Source organism: Sus scrofa, chromosome 11 (genome assembly GCF_000003025.6).
Source record: "Sus scrofa isolate TJ Tabasco breed Duroc chromosome 11, Sscrofa11.1, whole genome shotgun sequence".
Classification (NCBI taxonomy): domain Eukaryota; kingdom Metazoa; phylum Chordata; class Mammalia; order Artiodactyla; family Suidae; genus Sus; species Sus scrofa.
In genome coordinates, this window is record NC_010453.5 from 67077304 (window position 1) to 67096725 (window position 19422).

The window sequence follows — 19422 nt, forward strand, 5'->3', positions numbered from 1 at the left end:
AAAAGTCCTGATTCTGTCCTTCATCTACGAAGGAGGCGCTGAAAACCCAGGATCAACGAATCACGTGCTTTTAAATTGCTTTCCCTGGAGTTCCCATCACGGCTCAGCAGTTAACAAACCCGACTAGCATCCATGAGGACGTGGGTCTGATCCCTGGCCTCGCTCAGTGGGTGAAGGATCCAGAGTTGCCGTGAGCTGTGGTGTAGGCTGGTGGCTACAGCTCCGATCGGCTCCCTAGCCTGGGAACCTCCATATGCCGCAGATGTGCCCCTAAAAATAAATAAATAGTTTTTACAATTTTGCTGAGGGGCAGACCTACACCATCTCACCAAGACCCACTTGGGATCAGTGCCGTGCATTGTACTGAAGTCGAGGAGAAGTTTGTAACTGTGCTGAGAGCAAAGCTAACTCGCCCACGTGGGGATAGGAGCCACGGCCAGGCTGGGCCCAAGCGGCAGGGATAGCTGGGGCCCAAAGATAATTAGCTTTGCAGGAAGACCCTCTCGTCTCATGGGCCGTTACTGACCAAAACCTTCTGAAGCAAATAAAACAAGCTCGTATCTGTTTTCTGCATCGAAAAGAAATCACTTTCCTCAGCCGCCTCCAACATAAGATTTAATGACGAGTTGCTGCTTTCAGAGGTTCGTCCTGCAGGTGGCAACAGCAAGAAAGAATCCCTCATTGAGTGCATTTAACTGGCCCCCAGCTGCAGCCAGTTTTCAGTTGCTGCCTGCAGGCGAGGGGGAGCGGGGACACCCCTCTTCCCTTTGCAGAGCCCGTCCAGCTTGGTCCAGCGGCTGACACGGCGCTGTGGGTCCCAGGAAGGTGCCAGGCGTTGTGACCGCTCTGTGAGTGCGTGCGTGACCTTCTGTAACGAAGACAGACCCTTCCCTGGTGAGTGGTATCCTCGAGGGTGAGAGAAAATGAGAGACAAAGCCCGGGCAGAGCCTCCCAAGGTCAAGGTGGCCTCCAATGATCCACAGGCCTCTCCTAGGGGAAGGAAAATAGGATTTTGCTATTGCCAAAGGCAGTGTGACTGACCTGGGTTCTTGGCCTTCCTTAATCAATAGACATCTATATAAGGCCCGTCGGGACGTTCAGGCCAGGCTTTATTGGAGCCCCTGCTGCCGCAGAGGGGATGGGAAGCAAGCAACACGGGTTTCCTTGCTCGCTCACTTCCTGAGAGAGAGGTGGGTGGACTCCTTCTATGTGGCGAGGGTGGGGGCAGGTGCAGGGGTCCAGCCAGAGGGATGGCTTAGGTGGATTGCCCATCTCTTTGGTGTGGCATGCAGGGGGCATGCCCAGTACCCTGCTTTTGTGCTCAGCTCTTCAGAAGTGGCAGCAGGGTTTTCAGTCTTTTTGTATCTTGTTGCCCATAATTTGGATCAACTGTGTGTGCATGCAGTTATTTTTAGTCCCTTATAGTTTCTTGGTATTTTTTTTTTTTTTTGTCTTTTGTCTTTTGTCTTTTGAGGGCTGCATCCGAGGCATATGAAGGTTCCCAGGCTAGGGGTCTAATTGGAGCTGCTGTTGCCAGCCTAACCACAGCCACAGCCACAGCCACGCGGGATCCAAGCCATGTGTGCGACCTACACCACAGCTCACAGCAATGCCAGATCCTTAACCCACTGAGCGAAGCCAGGGATCAAACCCGCAACCTCATGGTTTCTAGTTGGATTCGTTTCTGCTTCGCCACAACGGGAACTCCCAGCTTCTTTATATTTTGTTGCTCAAAGAGACACTTGTCCAGGTGCAAGCATTACAACAAAGGGTTCAAAGTCCCAACCTATCTCAGGAGGAGAGTAACTACAATTTTCCCAGAACTTCCAGATTTTGTGGCATTTGAAAGTTATACAGTTCAAGGAGGGCTCTTTAAACACACACACACAAATATATATTACTTTTGCAAATTTTACAAAAATTGATGAGCAAGAGAACCTATCACTAGGGGCTTTGGAAGGAGCTCAGGCTGATAAGGAAAGCTGAAGCTTCAGCTCTGTTCGCTTAAGAGTAAATCCACCTCTGCTTTTGAGGACCTACTACGTGCTCTCTCATTGAGCCATCCCAACAATCTTGTAAGGTAAGTGCTCTTACCTCTGTATATTCAGGAGGCTGAGAAAAATAACCACTTTTTTTCTCTCTTTATATTTTTTGTAGTATTTGAATTTTCTATGTAATATGTATTTTCTTTTGTATCCTAAACAACAGTGAAGTCATTTTCATTTTGGAAAAATATGAAAAAGAAAGAAACCGGCCTTCAGCCTCTGTGTACTGGGTTTAACGCTATTTCACCAGCATGTGGTAGAAAGCCTGGTGTTCCGTAGATCTTCAGTAATAGTTGTCATATATTCAAACCCAGACTAAGTTTGCTTGGAAGTTCACATGCTTTGCATACTCAAGTGGTCTCTAAGGGGCTCAGTGCCAGGCGGGGGGAGAGGGCAGACCCCCTCATGGAGGCCAGGTCTGTACACAAAAACTCATGATCCTGGAGAACTCAGGAAGGCTCTTTGCTCCCAAATTCTCAACCTCCTCTCCTTCACCATCATCACCGCTGCAAAGAGAAGCCCTTGTTCTTACGTCTGGTTAGGCTTGATATTCCTTTAATAAGAGGTAGCATTATTTTGTCTCATAGTTGGAATTAAGTCTTTCAATTCTTCTGGGACGGTGACCTGAATCCCCCCCTCTTACTGCATCTGACCTCAAGACCACTTTTGAGAGAAGGCGATGTTCTAGGGATGCCATAGGCTCTACAGAACCCACCTCCTGGGAGAAGAGGGCACCACCTCCACGAGATTCTAGAAGATCTGATTGTGCCGTGGAGAGGAAAGATCGAACATGTTCTCAAGATATTGGACTGAGACTCCCTGTTGTCTATGTCTGCGTCCATCCGGAGGATTTTAAAACCTTCCTTGTTCAGTCTCCGCACCAATCCGTTCTGATCCCCTATTCACCACACTAGTGAAGGAGGGATTTCCCCACCCTGAATAGTGTGTGATCACTGAACACACAACACCAACCCCGGACAGAAGAGATGGACTGCAGTTTATTAGTCACACACACTCACAGCCCAGGGGAGCCCGCACACCATTCAGGGCCACACGGGATTGACCTTGGGAGCCGTGAGGGGCAGACTTTGTAGTCACAAGAGGGTGAGGTGCCCTTTGGTTCCCACAGGAAAATGTGATTGGCTTGTTTGGTTAAAGGGAGGAGTCTTGTTTGAATAAAGGATGTGATTGGCTTCTTTGGATAAAGGGAGGAGCCTTTCCCACTGGATGGGGAGCCTATCCTGCAAGAGCAGAAGAGTTAATGGCCAAACCTTTGGCCCCATGAGGCTCAAAGATACTAAGACAGCATATGGAATTTCAGGCCTTACAACAGCAAAAGCTTGTTAAATTTATCCCTGAGGGTTTTTCCTTATTTGCTCATACCATAAATGAGGTTTTTCTCTACCATTATGTTCTGTAACTAAACAATACTTTTTAAAATTTAACACAGGCAGCAGAGTGAGGTGGCTGCCATTCAGAGATGTGAAGACAAAAAAACCCCTCAATTTTCCAACTGAAAAGTCAGGGAAGATATTTACAGAGCAATTTAGGACCAAGCATCACCATTCCGAGGGCAGCCACCCTGTCAAGCGGTTACGCTTTGAAAGGGGGAGAGCAACACCGAGAACAGGGAAGGCTACCATTAAAAATCATTCATTTCAAGGATCATTAAAAATGGACAATTCAATTTGCATCTCAAAGGTAGACTCAGAGAAAAGATACATTTGTCCATGTGACTAATGGGGGAAATTTGATGGTGCAAATTGCTATCTTTAATCTTAACGGAAAATACAACATGTAACAACAATGTATAAAGCAAGGGACAAAAAAGGTTTTAAAGCAAGGATATTAGTGATTTATCAAAGATAGAAAGAAGGCAGTGAAACTGTGTCCCTCAAAAGGAACTTCACCTTATTTTAAAAATCCATAAATAGCAAAAGTAAGGTCTCATTCATTTATTATTCAGCGGCCACTTGCTGAGTGCCTACTGTGAACCAGGATCCTTTCTAGAAGCTGGCACACACAGGCTTGACTTGCCCACAGGCAAGTTGCCCTCACCTCGCCCACAGGTTTACAGGGATGATGGACAAGCAACCAAGGTTGTACCAGGTGCCACAGGGCACTATCCAAGCTACGTGAGGAGGCAAAGAAGGGCACCTACCCCAGAGTAAGAAAGAAAAGGCATCTCCGGGGTGTAATAGAAGCTCTGCTGGGAGTTCCTGTCATGGCTCGGTGGATCATGAATCCAACTAGGAACCATGAGATTGCGGGTTCGATCCCTGACCTTGCTCAGTCGGTTAAGGATCTCCATATGCCACAAGAGCGGCCCTAGAAAAGGCAAAAAAAAAAAAAAAAAAAAAAAAAAAAAAGGAGAAGCTCTGCTGAGCTCCACAGTATGGGGCTAAATGCAGACGCAGCAAGACAGATCAAGTGGACAGAGCCAGCTGACATCCGGTTATAGAAAGAACATCTCAGCAAAGTAAAACACACAATGCTGTGATGTAGCGCCACATGCAAGTTACGACATGGACCAATTCCTCTAAAAAGGAGGAGTCACTGAGTGACTTTAAAAACCAAGTGCAAGGAGTTCCCTCGTGGCACAGCAGGTTAAGGATCCAGCATTGTCGCTGCAGCAGCCTGGGTTCAATCCGTGTTTACACATGCTGTGGGTCCGTCCAAAAAAAAAAAAAGTGCAAGGATTTAATGGATTTGGGATTATGTCCAAAGACTCAGTTAAGGAAACAAGGCAAACTAAAATGAATGCCCGTGCCAGTGCAAGAAAGGCAGGAGTTTTAATAAGGAGCCTGACAAAATAGACTTTAGACAAAAGCCAGAGGAGAGAGCCACGGGCACGTCACAATGAGAAAAGGCACGGCGAGTAACGAAAACACAGCGATAGTCATTGTTCTATTTCCTAACAACAAAATACATCAATGAAAAGGTGACAGTTACCAAAAAGAAATAAATGAAAGTCTATTAGGATTCCTTAGTACCGTGCTTCAGAATGAGGTAGATCAAATACACACACACAAATTGGTTTTTAAAAATCAGAGCTGAGCAGCATCACTGATAGGATGGAGTAGGAGTTTTAGAGAGTTGGATGGAAAATTAGAGAGCCTACCTTTGTGTGTGTGTGTCTCTCTTTTCAGGGCCGCACCCACGGCATATGCAGATTCCCAGGCTAAGGATCCATTTGGAGCTACAGCTGCTGGCCTACGCCAGAGCCACAGCAACTCGGGATCCCAGCCGCATCTTCGACCTACACCACAGCTCACGGCAACGCCGGATCCTTAACCCAATGAGCAAAGCCAGGGATCGAACCTGAAACCTCATGGTTCCTAGTCAGGTTCGTTTCCGCTGGGCCAAGATGGGAACTCCGAGCCTACTTTTTAAAAATGTACATGACTCTTACACTCCAAATAATCAATTGAGAAGTTTCAAGTAAATAAAAAGACAGTATAGATGGCACATAGGTAGATAAAATTAGAGGTATAATAGCAACATTTAGATGGTGTTTAATACGGGACAGGCTCTGTTGTCTGTGTGCTTACAAATACCAGCTCATTGCATTTTCAGTAAATGAAACCTTATGAAGTCCGTATGGTTTTTATCCTCATCTTACAGGTGAGAAACCCGAAGCAGGGAGAAGGTAACTGGCCAAAGTCCTTGCTAGGAAGTGATGTACACAGAGGCAGCTGCCTAGTTCACCGTTCTTTACTCTGTGACCCCCACAACCCTAGGGGCCATGTCTGTGCGATTCTTCCCACTGTTTCTCTTCCAGCTACTTCAACCTACACGGATCCGGAGGCTTGACTTGGTTTCGCAGTGGAGCCCACTCAAGCCAGGCGGGGCGGGGCTCGAGGGTGCAGCCCAGATGGGCAGCCTGGTACCTGCATCTAGGAACTGGCGGTTCCGATCTTTATGTACGATTAAGAGCGGTCCCAGAATCCTTCTCATACTTGCTGCTTTTGCATATGTTACCCAGTAACCAGAGGAACCTTAACTCATACCTCACCGCATTTGAGAACACTCGCCATGGGAGCGCTGGCATCTCAGAAAATTTACAGAAATTAATAGCATCCTGTTTTAAAAGACACAAACTCCACCCACCAAAATTCATGAGTACAAAATGTTATTTAGAATAGGCATCTCTACATTTATGAAGGGGGCAAAAGGAAGATGTAAAAGCCATCGCATAAAGGATTTAGAAAAGTAACATATTAAGCAATTAGGCATTGTTCAACAGAATAGCATTGAACAAATTTGAAGGAAAAAAACTTAAACTGATGATGATATTCCTCAAAAGGTTCACCAAAATAATAAAGCATTGAATCAACTTTAAAAATTAAAAAACAGGACCTCCCCTGGTGGTGCAACCGGATCTGAGGTGTCTCTGCAGCACCCGGATGCAGGTTCGATCCCCAGCCCGGCACAGTGGGTTGGGCCATCCTGTGTTGCCGAGCTACAGCGTAGGTTGCAATTGTGCCTTGGATCTGATCCCTGGCGCGGGAACTTCAACATGCTGCAGGTGCGTCCATGAAAAGGGAAAAAAAAATTTAAAGACAGAAAAAAGCTAAATTAGAAAGCTCTTAGTTCCATAAGAGGAGGGAATTTGCGTAAAATAAGACCACACCTGTGTCATATAAATTCATGGGCTTAGTTGTGTTTATAGGCTTAAATTACACATTTATTAAATCTGTGTATGGCTAAGCCACTCTATCTTTGCTTCTTACCAGCTAATCCCTTTGCTTTTTTTTTTTTTTTTTTTTAAGTGCCAGTTAAAGGAAGCTGCCAGGAGTTACAAATCAGAGCCCTCAGATCTCAGAGGATGGAAACAGCTCACCCACGGTCAGACTCGGGGGCACAAGCAGCTGCCGTCAGTCTTTTGAGGTGAGTGGGCACTTAGGTACCACAGCCCACGCCACTGTCCTCAGCGCTGTGCACGGGGACCCTTGCTGCTGCAGCCCACTCTCCATATTCAAAGTCCGCCCCACCCCTTAGTGTGGGCACTCCTGGGGTGTCTGCTAAGTGCAGGAATCCCCAAACCACCACTCTGGCCTAAACCTGACCCACTCTCTCCCCAACCTTTGTCATTCCAGCCCATCGCCCCGCAAAGCCTAGGGCTTACACAGCCCAAGGGGGTGGGGATTTTCCACTGGGTGCCTGGTAGTTCTGCCTTTGGCTCAGCATCCCCTAAACCATTAATGAACCCCTGAAGCAATGAGAGGCAGACTCTTGCTTCCTTGGAAGAGAGAAGAGAGAAAATACAGCCCCAAGAGACAGACACAAATTAAAATCTATCCCAACTGGTCCCTGGGTCCCTCTGGCTTGCAGGGAGGATTCATCAGCTCCTTGATCGAGAACTGGTTGTGGTGTGAGCCTGTGAGCCTGTGAGCCTGGCTCGTTTGGGCCTCCACTGAAGAGTATGTGCAAAGAAGGGAGAGGAGTTCCTGTCCTGGCACAGCAGAAACGAATCCGACTAGGAACCGTGAGGTTTTGGGTTCGATCCCTGGCCTCGCTCAGTGGGTTAAGGATCCGGTGTTGCCATGCGCTTTGGTGTAGGTCGCAGGCACGGTTGGATCTGGCATTGCTGTGTCTGTTGCGTAGGCCAGAAGCTGTAGCTCCGATTCGACCCCTGGCTTGGGAACCTCCATATGCCGTTAATGCAGCCTTTACAAAAAGCAGAAAAAAAAAAAAAAAAGAAGGGAAAGGAATAGGCCTCGACAGCATGGCTACTCTTCTCACATGTTCTCTGCAAGAAGGAAAATACAATTTTTATTTATTTATTTGGTTGTTTATTTTTGGCCCCAGTGTGCAGCGGCTTGATGTGGGATCTCAGTTCTCAGACCAGGAATTGAACCCAGGCTGTAGGGGTGAAAGCACCCAACCCGAACCACTAGAGTAGCAGGGAACTCCTCAGGAAAATAGAATTTTTTGGAGGCTGGGTGGAGTTCCCTGGTGGCCTATCAGGTTAAGGGTCTTGTGTTGTTTCTGCTGTGGATAGGGTGACTACTGTAGTGTGGGTTTGATCCATGGCTCTGGGAATTTCTGTATGTCAAGGGCTCAGCCCCCCAAAAAGAGGGTAGGAAATATTGTACCTATAGAAAGAGAAACCTGTTTTTTCTATTTTCTGAAAAAAATGAGGATATTCCAAACAATGTCCATGTAATAGTTAACGGTGACAATTGCTGAAGAGTGGGAGCTTTATGATTCTTCTCTGAAGACATTGTTTTATTTATTTATTTTGTCTTTTTTTTTTTTTTTTTTTTTTTTTTTTTTTTTTTTTAGGGCCGCACCCATGGCATATGGAGGTTCCCAGGCTAGGGGTTGAATCGGAGCTGTAGCTGCTGGCCAACACCACAGCTCATAGTCACGCTGGATCCTTAACCTACTGAGCGAGGCCAGGGATAGAACCTGCATCCTCATGGATACTAGTTTGTTAACTGCTGAGCCATGACGGGAACTCCCATCAATAATTTTTTCTAATAGCCTGTAGACTAAGGGCTAACTCGTTTTCGTGGCCTGTCCTTTTCTAAGCACAGTCCAGGCATTAACATTTTAATCCTCATAAAAGGGGATTATTACTATCCCTTTCTTTGAGATGAAAATGGGCCCAGGAAAGTTTTTTTTTCCTCTTTTTTGGCTGCCCCACAGCACCTGGAGTTCCCAGGCCCGGGATAAGAGCCAAGCCACACTTGTGACCTTAGCTGCACCTGCGGCAGTGCTGAATCCTTAACCCACTGTGCTGAGCTGGGGATCGAACCTGTGTCCCAGCTGCCACCTACCCCGTTGTGCCACAGCGAGAACTCCCCAGAAAAGTTAAAATTCTTGCTTAAGGTCACATAACTACTCCATGGCGAAGCTGGGACTTGAACACAAGAATTATAGCTCCAGTTATTTCCCATTTCTATTTTTTTTTAAGTGATACAAGCCTATTTGTTAAAGGAAATCAAAACAAAATGACCCCATAATGAAAAGCTGCTTCTTTGCCTGTCCCTATGATTATAGACCAGCATAATAAACCACATTACCACTTCAAGGGTAGATTCCCAGTAATCTCCATAATTCAGCATCTCCCTGGGGCTTTTCCCCCCTAATATCCCAGGGGGCAGATACTCGACTTCTACCAGCCAGCGTGGAACCGCAGCAACCTCCCCGCCTCCTGGTGGGCGTGGCCATCGCCTCTTCCGCAAGGTCTGCGGCTCAGCCTTGGCTGGGGAGGGGTCTCCCTTTCAGGCGTCTTCCTTTTGCAGATGCCCTGCTTGGGCCCTGGAGGTACTTTCTTGTATTCTTTAGGGTCTCTTTACCTCTCAGCAGGTAATCCCCCATTTTAGTTAATAATTCTTCTTCTGTTGTTTTTTGTTTGTTTGTTTCTTGCCTTTTCTAGGGCCGCACCCCCGGCATATGGAGGTTCCCAGGCTAAGGGTTGAATCAGAGCTACAGCTGCGAGCCTACACCCCAGTCACAGCAACACAGGCTCAGAGCGTGTCTGCGACCTACACCACAGCTCAGGGCAACGCTGGATCCCTAACCCACTGAGCGAGACCAGGGATCGAACTTGCCACCTCATGATTCCTGGTCAGATTCGTTTCTGCTGCACCACGACAGGAACTCCAGGTAATACGTCTGTATATTAAACTCTCCCAGTTTGGATGACTGTGTGGTTTCTATCTCCTGATTGGACCCAGCTATTCTCATAATTTATAATAAAGGCAACCATTGTTGAGTGTTTTTGACATGGGAGATGCCTGGTGAAGCATGTCTTGGAAACATTATTTGATTTAATCATGCAGCTAGTGCTGTAATGTCGATGTCATCATCTGCATTTTCAGAGGAGGAAGTGCACGTTCAACGTTGCTTAGGGAAGAAGAGACAAGCCTGGTCTAATGGACTCAAAGCATATGCTCTAAACCAAAATCCCATTAAGGAAACAATGCATTGTGACCTACCTAAGGCATAGGTGACAACACACCCGTAACTAGTCTGCTTTGCACAGAGATGAACCGACCACATCCATCCACAGCTGAAACCACAAGCTTTCTTCGAAAACCCATAAATAACTAAAATTGCCTTCCCATTTAAGTATGTCCATCTGCTCCAGGGCAAACTGGCTTCCTTGATGGTTTTCAGCTGATCAGCTTGCCCAAAGACCAAATATTAAGGGCAATCGCTTGTCCACAGTCAGTCTGCAATTTTTGTTTATAAACGTTGCCCTGACTTTGTTCGGTGACATTTGATTTATAGCTGATTGATCTTCCTTGTATGCAAGTTCAGTCTCAGCTGCGCTTTTAACTAAGCTCATTCCTCTGAATTATCCTCTTGACAGTTCTTCCTGGAGGGCCCGCTGAGGTCTGCTGGCGTGTTCCCAGGAGCCTCGAGAAGCACACAGCTCACGTGTACACCTGATCTGGATCCCGTGAGCCCTGGCTCGCCTGTTTTTGGTCTCTCTGGTAAGTGTCATTTTGTGCCCATTGAGCTCTTTATCTTAAGCACGGATTCTACTTCCTGGCCAAGCCTGTCCTGGCTGTGTCCGTGGCCATCGTGGGGGAGACAGGGGGACAGGGGAACTGCCGGACAGGTCACAGGGTGACAGTTCCCTGGGGATGTGGCTGTGGGGGAGCTCCACCTTTGTTCTTCTCCCCCCACGGGCTGATTGGCCGCTGGTTTCCACAACAACTGTGACTCGAAGATTGTAGGTTTCAAGGCTACTGCAGACCTGCCGAGAAGGGGTGGGTGCAGAGCAGAGCCAATTAAAATGCCACAAAGATCATTGTTCTGACCAAGATTCAGCACGTTTTCTGGAATAAACACCCTTTGCATTGTTGTCAGCCTTTGGTTAATTTCCAGAGTTCTGAAAAAGTTGCTTTTGGCCATTTTCTGCTGGTGTTCTCATTGCTTTTCTGGAAGAGCAGGCTCTTCTCCCTCGTGCTAGAAGTGCTGTGATATCAAGGTTGAAATAAGCCATAAATCTGAGCCCCTCCTTTGGCCTTATTTCCAAACACATACAACAGAAAACAGCACAGAATAAAGTAGCAGGAATCCTAAGGAGGTTTTCCCGTTGTGGGATTCAGGGGAGATTTCGGAACAGGTCGATTTTTGTTATCTTTGGCTACCTTTGGAGGAGGTTAATAAATTCGACTCTGAAGTCTCTTAAATAAAAGGGCTCTCATTCAGATTGATTTGTAGAGATGGATAAAAACAATTTAAAAAATCCTCTGAGTGGCAGTATATCAAGTATTTGAGCTTTCTCAAAGGACTGGCATTCATAAGCATGTGGAGTTAAAATTTATTTCTTCTCTATTCTTGAATTATGTTATCTTGATTTGTACGAGCACTTGTTAATCTCCGTAAAGTATTGCTTGTTAAATTGACTTGCTCATTAAATTGTAAGAGAAAAAGCAAGAAAAATACAAGTTGTTATCAAGTTAAAAAGTGGAGATAATACTAAGAAAACATCAGAACTTTGCAACAGAATGTAAAGATTGGGGGGATTTTGGTATATAAATACAGAAAAATTGTATAAAGGCAAGTGCAGATAATGCTAATAAACATGATTAATCTGGACAAATTATACTGCTCTAAATTATACTGCTTTATGCTTTTGGTTTAAAAAGAATTATGTCTTCTCTCTGATTTTATAGTGGTATGAAAAAAAATTAGCATATTGTAGCTGATATAAGGCCTGGGTTTATTTCCACACAGAAAGCTTAGCCGATCCAAACTTCTTAAATGTCCTTCTATTTTTCATGATCAAATAACATCGTCACTAAATGTTTAATATTACAAATGATCATCATCATTGATTTCCTCCAAAATACAGTTGGCCCTTAAACAGCTCCGGGGTTAGGCGAGCCCACCCTCTGACCCTCTGCACAGTCGAACTCTGCGTATAAATTATAGCCAGTCCACCGTATCCCAAATTCCACATCTGCAGATCCAAACATCTGTGGATGGTGTAGTGTTATAGTATTTACTACTGGAAAAATCGCATGTAGAGAGTTCCTGTTATGGCTCAGTGGGTTAAGAACCTGACTAGTATCCATGAGGACACAGGTTCCATCCCTGGCCTTGTTCTGTGGGTTAAGGATCTGGCGTTGCCATGAGCTGTGGTGTAGGTCGCAGATGCAGCTCAGATCCTGCGTTGCTGCGGCTGTGGTATAGGCCAGCAGCTGTAGCTCTGATTCGACCCCTAGCCTGGGAACCTCCATATAGTACAGGTTCGGTCCTTTTTTAGCAAAAAAAAAAAAAAAACAAAAAAAACCGAAAACAAACCACCAGGTATAAGTCGACCCAGCCAGTTCAAACCCCTTGTTGTTCAAGGAAAAATTGTAATTTACTCTTAGCAATTTCACATAATGCTACAAATTATAAGAATTTTGGTTTTCCGTTTGTACTGTGTGTAAAATTTCAGATGCCATATTTCTCTTAGATCCATTTTTCTTTTTCTTCTCTCTCTTTTTTTAAACTATGCATAGGTGGCTTTTTTTCCTTTTAAGAGAATTTTTTATCCTATTGAAGTATAGTTAATTTACGGTGTCACGTTAGTTTCAGGTGTACAGCACAGTGATTCAGTGTTATATATACATACTCTTTTTCAGATTATTTTCCCTTATAGGTTATTAAAAAGTATTGACTATTGCTCCCTGTGCTGTACAGTAGGTCCTTGTTGGTTCTCTATTTTATACACAGGAGTGTGGATCCAACCTCCTCATTTGCCCCATTCCCCCCTCCCCCTTTGGAAATCATAGCATGTTTTCAATGTCTGTGGGTCTTTTCTGTTTTGTTAATAAGTTTCTTTATCTCCTAGGTTTTTTTTAGATTCCACATATAACTGATCTCATGTGATAATTATCTTTCTCTGTCCGGCTCACTTAGTATGGTCATCTCTAGGTCCAACTATGTTGCTGCAAATGGCATTATTTCATTCTTTTTTATGGCCGAATAATACTGCATTGTGTATATGTACCACATCCTCTTTTTCCATTCCTCCATCGACGGATATTTAGGTTGCTTCCATGTCTTGGTTATTGTAAACAGTGCTGCGGGTGGGGTGGGATGGAGGGAATGCATGTGTCTTTTTGAATTAGAATTTTCTCTGGATAGATGCCCAGGAATGGAATTTCTGGATAATACGGTAGTTCTCTTTTCCTTTGACTGAGCTCATAGCTTCAGGAAGGATGCACATGGAGCAGGCAGGAAAGGAGGGGACACCTGCCTCGCCAACCAGATCAGCTGATGATCCTGGTGATGAGTGGGGTGACAGGTGTCCCGGCCAGATCGCCCTGATATCCTACATTTTCTTCAAAAAAAACAAAACTTATTTTCATTGTCTGTACATGTTCCATCATGTAGTATTTTCATATATAGCCTTTACCCAATAAGTAGACTTCGTTGTTGCCATTTTCCCTATTAAGTAAGGCTAAATATGCCCTTATACATATATCTTTGACCACATCTCTGGCTATTTGTAGAGATGGATTTTTTTTTTTTTTTTTTTTTTGGCTGCACCTGCAGCACATGGAAGTTCTAGGGCCAGGGGTCAAATCCAAGCCACAGCTGTAGCAACACCAGATCCTTAACCTGCTGTGCCACAACAGGAACTTCTACAGATGGAATTTTAGAAGGTGATCATTGGACAAAGATAATGAGCTCTTAGGAGGTATAGTTTGATAATCAGACCTAAGTGTTTACCCCCGTTGACAGCTCCACCAGCACCATTTAAAACGGTCAGTTTTAACCTTGATATTGGCAAACAGCTTTACTGAGATGTAATTCACATGCATACTAAGATTCATAGAATTTGCAACCATTATTGAATTTTAGAATACTTTTGTCACTCCCCAAAGAAATCCCATGCCTTGGTCATCACCGCTCCCTCTCCCCTCCTCAAGCCTAGGAAACCACTAATCTGCCTTCAATCTTGACAGATTTGCCTATGCTGGACATTCCATGTAAATGGGATGATACACTGTGTGGCCTTTTGCATCTGGCTTCTTTTACTTATCACACTGTTTACACGTCTCATTCCTGTTGCCGCGTGTGTCAGTACTTCTTTCCTCTTTATGGTTGAATAATATTCCACTTCGTGAATGTACCACATTTCTTTTATTCATTCCTCAGTTCATAGACACATGGATAGTTTCAATTGATTTTTTTCTTTTCTTTTTTTTGGTCTTTTTTCTAGTGCCACACCCGCAGCATATGGAGGTTCCCAGGCTAGGGGTCTAATTGGAGCTATAGCCACTGGCCTACGCCACAGCCACAGCAATGCAGGATCTGAGCCACATCTGCGACCTACACCACAGCTCACAGCAACACTGGATCCTTAACCCACTGAGCAAGGCCAGGGATCGAACCCGCAACCTCATGGTTCCTAGTTGGATTCGTTCACCACTGAGCCATGACGGGAACTCCCTCAATTGATTTTTATATAATTTTTTTAAAAGTCAGGGTTAGTGGTGAATAATTTATACGCAGTAAATTCACCCTATTTAGTTCTATGAGTTTTGCCAAATATGTGTGGTTCCTGAACTACACTCCCTCCCCGCACAAAGTCCCCCAGCTCCTTCACAGGCAGTAGCTTCCCACCCTGAGTCGCTGGCAACCACTGATCTGTTCTCTGCTCCATGCGTTTGCTTTTTTTCTAAACTGTTGTGTAAATGAACTTACACCAGAAGGAGCCGCTTGAGACTGGCTGCTTTCACCGAGGCTAATGAAAGAAAGAAATGTTATAAAAACCCAGCCTCCCAGCTTCTTGTCCCCCTCCTGGAGAATCTCGGGGCTCAGTATCCTCTGAGACCCTTCCCCACCACAGCATGTTACACCTCATGACACGAGACTCATAAAGCCCGCTGCAGTGTGCGCCCCGACAGGTGTGCAAATACTGATAAGAGAAGTCTTTCCAAACGGAAGTCCAAGGACCCTGTGGGAAATAACCCCTGAAATGTGAGAGCGACGTGTCCATCCGGCTTGTCTGTTGGTGAGCTCCTCTACCTTTCTCTATGTCTTTATGGTTTTATTTTTTATTTAGGTGATGCGTGAACAGAATTTCATGCACTGATAAGTAGAACTGTGAGCTCAGTGTGAAAAACAACAGCTGCCCCACTCCCACTATCAACTTTTCACTCTAAATTTTATTGATTTTGGAGTTCCCGTCGTGGCGCAGTGGTTAACGAACCCGACTGGGAACCATGAGGTTGCGGGTTCGGTCCCTGCCCTTGCTCAGTGGGTTAACGATCCGGCGTTGCCGTGAGCTGTGGTGTAGGTCGCAGACGCGGCTCGGATCCCGTGTTGCTGTGGCTCTGGCGTAGGCCAGACCCTAGCCTGGGAACCTCCATATGCTGCGGAAGCGGCCCAAGAAATAGCAAAAAGACAAAATAAATAAATAAATAAATTTTATTGATTTTATTTTATTTCATATGTTTTTTTATGGCTGCACTCGAGGCACATGGAAGTTCCTGGACCAGTGCTTGAGTCTGGGCCAAAGCTGCAGCCGTGCACGCTCCTTTAAGCCATTGCTCTGGGGCCAGGGATAAAACCCATGCCTCCACAGCAACCCAAGTTGCTGCAATTGGATTCTTAACCCACTGCACCACAGCGGGAACTCCCAGGGCCCACTGTTTTAGTTCTTTAATTGATTATTTTTATTTTTCTTCATCTCTTTACCTAACACACTTACATTGATACTGCCTTCTTTGTCAACCTCAAGTGTTACCTATCGACTCCCTGCTGTGGAATAAGAGGTTTTAACACTCCCTCACTCATCTGTGCTCCTGTACCCCTAATATAGCAATAGTGTAATATTGGTCAGGACAATATCCATGTTACATTCCCAGGACTATATAAATGCCATTGGCACGTGAGCGATATAATATATTCTGATTATTTTCCTTTTCTATATAACTTTTTTCTTTTAACTGGAATTAATAATGATTGTTGTTTTTTGTTTGTTTTTTGTTTTTTTTAGGGCTGCACCTACAGTACATCAAAGTTCCCAGGCTAGGGTTGAATCAGAGCTAGAGCTGCCAGCCTACACCACAGCCACAGTAACACTAGATCCAAGCCGCATCTGTGACCCACACCACAGGCACAGCAACACTAGATCCTTCACCCACTGAGCAGGGCTATGGATCGAACCAGTGTCCTCATGGATACTAGTCGGATTCATTACCACTGAGCCACAAGGGGAACTCCCATCATTTTTAAATATCCTAAGTTTTCTATATTCTTATCCCCAAACTCTCCCCAATTTATTTAAATTTCTTCTCAACATTTTAATTATTTTTTAAATTTTTTATTGTAGTTGATTTAATGTTCTATCAATTTTTGCTGCACAGCAAAGTGACCCAACCATACATATGTATATATATATACATTCTTTTTCTCACATTCTCCTCCGTCATGTTCCATCACAAGTGGCTAGATATAGTTCCCTGTGCTATACAGCGGGATCTCATTGCTTATCCATTCCAAATGCAATAGTTTGCATCTACTCACCCCAAACTCGCAGTCCATCCCATTTCCTCCCCCTTGGCAACCACAAGTCTGTTTCCATGTCCATGAGTTTGTCTGTTTTCTGTAGACAGGTTCATCTGTGCCATATATTAGGTTCTAGATATAAGTAATATCACATGATATTTGTCTTTCTCTTTCTGACTTACTTCACTTTGTATGAGAGTCTCTAGTTCCATCCATGCTGTTGCAAATGGCATTATTTTGTTCTTTTTATGGCTGAGTAGTATTCCATTGTGTACATGTACCACATCCTTTTAATCCATTCATCCATTGATGGCCATTTAGGTTGTTTCTATGTCTTGGCTCTTGTGAATAGAGCTGCAAGGAACATGTGGGTGCATGTATCTTTTTCAATGAGAGTTTTGTCCAGATATATGCCCAGAGGTGGGGTTGCTGGGTCACATGGTAGTTCTATGGATAGTTTTCCGAGGTACCTCCATACCGTTTTCCATAGTAGTTGCACCAATTTCCATTCACACCAAGAGTGAAGGAGAGTTTCCTCAACATTTTTATATGCATTAGGTTTCTTTCTTTCTCCCTCTCTCCTCCTTTTCATCCTCCCTCCACCCACCCTCTCTTCCCTTCTTCCTTCCTCCTTCCTTTTTTTTTTTTTTTTTTTTTTTTTTTTTCTCCCTTTTCCCTTTATCACTGCCCCCTCCACCCCACTCCCCCCCCCCCCCCCCCCCCCCCCACCCCCCCTCTTCCTTCTTCTTCCTCCCTTCCTCCCTTCCCTTTTAAAAGCAGGCTCATCCAGAGTCTTCTAACACACTCCCAGAAAGACTGGCTGACCTCTGAACCAGCTGTACAATTGCCATCTTGGGATTTCTTTTCACCATCACGCTGAGAATTCCTTCGTCTTTCTCTTGTGTTGGAATCCCCATGTGTTACTATTTCTCACTTAACTCTGGTTTTGGCAGAGGGCATCATCCAGTAGCTACCTGGAAGGTACATTTTTTCAGGGCCGAAACATGTCTTGATTCTGTCCTCCTGCTTGGGTGGTGGCGGGGCTGGTGACAGTTCCAAGTGGCATGTCCTCCTCCCTTAGAAGCCTGATGGCGTTTCCTCACTGTCTCAAACTTCCAGTGTGGTTACTGCTAAGAAGTCTGCACTTCCGGTAAACTTACTCTCCCTCAGGAGGCTTGTCGTCTTCTCCTGTCCCCAGGGTTTTAAAATTTCTGGATGATGTGTCTTTGTATGAGTCCTGGGCCCTGGAAGGTACCTTTCAATCTGAAGTCTTTTTCTTTTTTTCTGAGGTATTCTTTCTTTACAATACACTCGTGGAGTTCCCATTCTGGCTCAGCAGGTTAAGAACCTGACTAGAATCCATGAAAATGCAGGTTCGATCCCTGGCCTTGCTTAATGAGTTAAGGATCCAGTGTTGCTGCAAGCTGAGGCACAGGTCACAGACACGGCTCAGAGCCCACATTGCTGTGGCTGTGGTATCGGCTGACAGCTGCAGCTCCTATTCAGCCCCTAGCCTGGGAACTTCCATATGCCACAGGTGCAGCCCTAAAAAGAGAAAAATAATAAATAAAATAGAAACAAAATATACTTGTTTGGGAGTTTCCTGGTAGCACAGCAGGTTAAGGATCCAGCATTGTCACTGCTGTGGCTGGGGTTGCTGCTGTGGTGTGGGAACGTCCACTCCAAAAAATTCCATTGCTAACCCCCCCATGCCAAGCCCCTAAGGACCACCGGTCTGCTTTCTATAAATACAGACAGGTTTTGCCTGATCCAGAACCTCACACAAGTGGATTCATGTGGTGTATTCTCCTTTGTGTCTCTGCGTGGGCACAGTGTTTCTGAGCCTGGGCCATATTGTTTGCCTGTAATCCAGCCCTTTTCTTGCTGAGCGGGATCCGTTGTGTGGATATGCCACAATTTGTTTCATGGGGGGTGCTGATACTTGAGATGTTTCCAGTTTGGGGCTGATAGGAATAGTGCTGCTGGGAACACCGACACACAAGTCCTTTTGTGGACATGTTCGAGTGATCTTGGGAGACTCTAAATGACTTTCCAATATGATTGTACCACATTTTATGGTAATTAATAGGAAAGATTACAAGCTGACCCACAAATGTCTTTTTAACTCTGCTGCGTACCTGATATTATCACCCCTGAGCTGGTTAAAAAAAAATCAGTGGTGTGCTCGCTTTGGCAGCACATATGCTAAAATTGGAAAGATACAGAAAAGATGAGCATAGCCCCTGTGCAAGGGTGACACACAAATTCATAAAGTGTTCCATGTTTTTTTTGTGATAGAGCATGATAACGTGAGAAAAAAGAATGTATACATGTATGTGTGCCTGGGTCACCTTGCTGTGGGGTAGAAAATTGGCAGAACACTGTAAACCAACTGTGATGGAAAAAATAAAATTAACAAAAATATGTTAAAAAGACAAAAAAAATCAGTGGTATAAAGAGGGTTGTGTAGAAGAATTTCTCCCTATTTTTCTTTTTCTTTCTTTCCTTTTTTTTTTTTTTTTTTTTTTTTTTTTTTTTTTTTTTGTCTTTTTGCCATTTCTTGGGCCACTCCTGTGGCATGTGGAAGTTCCCAGGCTAGGGATCAAATCAGAGCTGTAGCCACTGGCCTACACCACAGCCACAGCAACGCCGGATCCTTAACCCACTGAGCAAGGCTAGGGATCAAACCCTCAACCTCATGGTTCCTAGTCAGATTTGTGAACCACTGCGCCACAACGGGAACTTCTCCCTAATTTTTTATTGGCAAAATTTTTTACCCATTTCAAAAAAAATTTTTTTATTTTTATTAAAGGATAGTTGAGGAGTTCCCGTCATGGCGCAGTAGTTAACGAATCCGACTAGGAACCCTGAGGTTGTGGGTTTGGTCCCTGCCTTTGCT

General features: G+C 44.9%; 1 long non-coding RNA gene across 1 annotated transcript in view; it reads left to right on the forward strand.

The window, feature by feature from the left end:
* LOC102159417 overlaps window positions 295-19422 on the forward strand; it is a 55650-nt gene continuing 36522 nt past the window's right edge. The window contains exons 1-3 of the long non-coding RNA XR_002336732.1: window positions 295-894; window positions 6818-6935; window positions 10372-10495. This is a non-coding gene — a long non-coding RNA (uncharacterized LOC102159417). The remainder of the gene's footprint in view (window positions 895-6817; window positions 6936-10371; window positions 10496-19422) is intronic.